The sequence below is a fragment of the Cyphomyrmex costatus genome, unplaced genomic scaffold (genome assembly GCF_001594065.2).
Source record: "Cyphomyrmex costatus isolate MS0001 unplaced genomic scaffold, Ccosl1.0 scaffold1486, whole genome shotgun sequence".
Classification (NCBI taxonomy): Eukaryota; Metazoa; Arthropoda; class Insecta; order Hymenoptera; family Formicidae; genus Cyphomyrmex; species Cyphomyrmex costatus.
Genome location: NW_017275484.1, coordinates 5,688 through 10,412, shown reverse-complemented (window position 1 = coordinate 10,412; position 4,725 = coordinate 5,688). Strand labels below are relative to the sequence as shown.

Sequence of the window (4,725 nt, the reverse complement as noted above, 5' to 3'; positions counted from 1 at the left end):
TATGCTACTCGCTGGCCGTCGCTATCGAACTATCCGCGGAACGGTAAATTATAATTCGCACTATTCACGCATTCGCTAACGGGATTTCGCTCGACAGCGACGTCGTGCTGTTATCTCGTCTTCCGCGCAACTTTATAATTGTACCTTTTTATATTATTATTATTACATTACTAGAATGGTAAGTCTCCCCCGGTGAGTAGCATTTCCCCTCAACGATTTGCAAGCAAGCGGGAGTTGAGCGCTGCCTCATTCTGTTGCTCACTTCCGTGCCCTGTTTTTTTTTTATGCTACTCGCTGGTCGTCGCGATCGAACTATCCGCGGAACGGTAGATTATAATTCGCGCTCCTCGCGCATTCGCTAACGGGATTCCGTTCGACAGCAACGTTGTGCTGTTATCTCGTCTTCCTCGCAACTAGATAATCGTACCACTTTTATTTTTATTATCACATTACTAGCATGGTAAGTCTCCCCCGGTGAGTAGCATTTCCCCTCAACGATTTGTAAGCAAGCGGGAGTTGAGCGCTGCCTCATTCTATTGCTCACTTCCGTGTTCTGTTTTTTTTTTATGCTACTCGCTGGCTGTCCTTATTGCACAATCGAAATGTCTCGACGTAATTTTTCTCCGCGAATATTACGATCGCCCTACCTCTATATCGGATTAATGTTCATTTAAACTGTAACCTTAAGCCCAAGCATTTATTTCTTTTCCTTTCCCTGACTATAATGTTACTCTCGCATCCGGCAGGTTATGCCCCGCACCCGACGAGAGCATAGAGCGGGTCAAAGAACCCAGGAGAAGAGACTCTGGTGGGAGCTCACCCGGCGCGGGGAGTTCGACCCAACCGGGATCTTCCCGCGGGATCCTGATCCTCCGGATCCTCCTAGGGCGACCACTGAGCCGATCGTCGATTCTGCTCCTCGGCCTCCGCGGCCTTGCACATCGGCCTCCGCCGCGATCGTGACCCGTCCGGAGCCTCCGGACGCTGATAGTTACGCGCCGATTAGGAAGCCCACCCGGCCGCTGCTGGTGGCGCGTCAGGCCCCGACCTCGGCACGCAGGTCGGCTCCTCCACCCGCGCCGCCTGTTGTGGAGAAGCCGCGCGTCCTTTCTATCGCTGCCGTGCCCAGGAATCGGCGTTTCCTCAAGCCCTTGGTTGTGAGCAGCGACGAGCTAATCCCTGCCATTGCACGGACGACCACCATCCCGTGGTGGTAAAAGGGGCACCCTCTTCTCCTCTATCCTCCTGATTTTTTTCCCTCTCTCTTTTTCTTTTTTTTCCTTTTCTTTCTCTTCTTCCTCTCATTCTCCTTCTTCTTCCAAGGTTCCTCGAAATGATGAATCTCGGTGTCATCTGAGGGCTTTACTTGCCCCTTCCGGGCTATTGTTGATTTATATTCTGCATATATATATATATATATATATATATATATATATGTTGGTGTGATTGGCGCCTCGACTGTTGACACGAGTATTGCCTCAATTGGCGTGCATTATTTTTCTCTTGATTCCGCGTCATCACGAGGGCCGACCTCCCTTTTTGTTTTTGCTCCTCCAGCAACTTTGTTCTTTTTTTTGTGTTTGAAAATGGATGTAAATAGATATTTTTATATAATTGGATTGCGTCATTAGTGTTCCTCCTTTTTCCTCTCTTCAAGGGGAACCACTAATGAATTTATATATGCACTTTTGTTCCATACGCGACTAAATAGCCAAATGATGCCCATTCTCGCGTGTGGCAAACCTGCCTAATGAAGAATACACATCGAGGCGAGAGACGATTGGTGCTTCCGCTCGGCCCACTATCACTCTTCGCGCTCTGATCGCTTCCCTCCTTTCCCCATAATCCCTTCCACCCGTATATTCGGGACATATGTATTCTCTCGTTATCCAATTCCGATCCTCCGCGCCGCGTTCGGGACGTCGCGAATAACAAACGCACGAAAACTCGGACGTAACAGTAGGTTTTAAAGTCCGTCAGACCGAGCTCGTAATCACCATGGCTCAAATCTACGGCCGGAAAGTAACAGGCCGCGAGGACGCTACTCTTACTGGTCAGCGTAAACGTCAGTGACATGTTTGAACGAATACTGAGTTGAAACAGTGCGATGTCAGTTCTTAAATTGATCATCAACCATCTGTAAAAACTGTAGGCACAGTTGTTCACAGTTACTTTGATCGTAACGTTGATAAGGCGTGCGATTATATTCGATTTGCGTCACGTTCAGATATCGCACCAATTCTTTCGGTGGCCGAAGAAACTGTCAAAGTAAATAACACGATCTCCTCGCTTCGCGTACGCCACCCAATGAGTACCTAATCCCTCGGCATTATCCAAATTTACGATACCGCTCTCCTTTCGATACACTCCCTTTGTTGGTAACGCAGTACGCATAAAAATACCTCTAAAATATGGAATACGCATACGTTTCGCCAGTTGTTGTAGTTGTACGTTGGTAGTTACACCCTTTGGCATTTTTGGCAATTGTTTGACGTTTTTTTTTCAATCTTTTTAATTTTTTTCCTTGAGATTCCGCAATCATGCTTGTACGGGGCGAGATAAACTCCATGACCTTCCATGACGCGATTATAACGTTTCAATTCTTCCAGTTGACGTTGCGCGGCTTTACTATCGTTTATAGCCTTCGCGACTCCTGCCGCGCCGCCGACCAACGAGCCTACGACTCCCAGCAACGGTAACATACTACATGGGCTGAAAAGTCCCGGGATTTTTCAACAGCTGGCGTCATTAGAAAATGAACATGACTCATTTCGAGAGGCTCATCTGTCACTAGTTTATGTATGAAGTTTCATGACATTTCGTCCATTCGTTTACAAGCTACAGTTGTTTGAGTGACGCTACTTTCGCCTTCGTAAAAAAAATAGAAAAACAGGAATATCGCATCTTGATCAAACATTGTTTTTTGATAGGAAAAACTCCTGAACGATCATTGCAATGGTTGCAGAAATGTTATCCCACATCTGCTCCTTCGAGAACAACAGTTCGTCTATCGGTGGTTTAGTGAATTTAAAATGGGTCGTACAAGCACCGAAGACGCACCTCTGGAAGGCCAAAAGACGCTACGAATGCGGAAATCGTAAAGCAAGTGTATCGAATCGTTTGAATGATCGTAAAATGAAGTTGCGCGAGTTAGCTGAGGCCGTGGGCATCTCAAAAGAACGGGCGGGATATATTTCGCACGATGTTTTGGAGATGAAAAAGCTATCGGCGCGATGGGTGCCGCTCTTGCTGACCGTCGACCAAAAACAGCAGCGTGTTGATGATTCAACGGCCGGTTTGGCGTTGTTGCAGCGTAATCGAGCGAACTTTTTTCGACATTTTGTGACGATGGATGAAACGTGGGTCCATTATCATACGCCTGAAAGAGATTCAGATCAAATGAGGAAGTCATCGCGGAAACCGAGGCGTATTTTAAAAGCTTGGACGTTTCGTACTACAGAAAGGGCATCGAAATGTTGGAAAATCGCTATACCAAGTGTATCGCCCTCGAAGGCAACTATGTTGAGGAATGAATATAACTTTGCCCAAAAAACACTCGTTTTCATTAAAAATCCCGGGACTTTTCAGTCCATGTAGTAGGTAAGATACCACCGCGTTTTGCTACCGGAAGTATTCGCTTTTTTGTCGACTTCTTTTTCTTCGTTTTCAAGCCCATACCGATTTTCGTCTTGGCTTTCATAGCCGCACAGACAGCTGCAGCAGCAGCTCGCTCTCCAAGAGTCGAATCTTTCGCGGTAATGCGTTTCCGCGCCTCCTCTGCGAGTATGTTATCAGCTACGTGCCGTTTCGCGAGATCTTTACACCACGTATTCGCTATGTCGTGTTCGCGACACGCCTCGTCCAGCGGATTAATGCCTCGATCCCCTCTAGCCAATCGCTTCACTAAACGTGTTCCTGGACCGCAAAATTGATGTCCGGGAATATGCAATTCGATCGAAAGTGCGTTTATTGCGTGATTTAAAAGGCCGCAGCCTCTTGTCGTTGACATTCGCTACAATCTTTTATAAACGGCGCTGGATCATCGATGTGCGATCGATGACAGGGCAAATTGTAATGTTTTGTTGTGACGCTACCTGCGACACAGGGTACGAGATCCACCAAGGATTCGGGAGCAGCCAATAAATTATCAATCACTTCTTTTTTGTAACTTTTAATAACAATAAACTTTATTATATTTCCACTTATTCACAAAGTAATTATTTCACATAAATCACTTACACTACGCGTGTCGCGATATAACTTTTAATTCGTATTCGAGCAGAGTGACGCGCTACACTTTGATAAAATTACTGACTCTACTCTGCTTCGGTCTTCTCATATTTATTTGAATTATTGAGGTCTGCGACCTTCTAATTCGGCGCTTCTCGTCAGCGTTCCGATAATCGGTCGAGGGCGTGATCGCGTAATCGCGTCGCGCTCGCGGTTTTAATATTATAATCATTAAAATGAAAAGGTCAAGCCATGTTCAAAAATAGATCCTCGCAAATTAAAAAACCCAACAAATTTAAACCTTTGAAAACTAACCGCAAAAATTTGATCCTTCCTAAATTAAAACGATTATCTAATATAATATATGATGACCACGAAAAGTAACTGATATATTACTAAATGTGCCAGTTCAAAGTGAACGTACATATAACGAATATTTTCTATGTTGAATATGTACCACGAAAAGGAACTGATAGATTATTCAAGGTGCAAATT

General features: G+C 45.4%; 1 pseudogene; it reads left to right on the top strand.

Annotated features, from left to right (window-relative positions):
• Positions 1–1,998: 1,998 nt before the first annotated feature.
• On the top strand, positions 1,999–3,533 carry LOC108783348 (uncharacterized; annotated as a pseudogene).
• Positions 3,534–4,725: the final 1,192 nt, after the last annotated feature.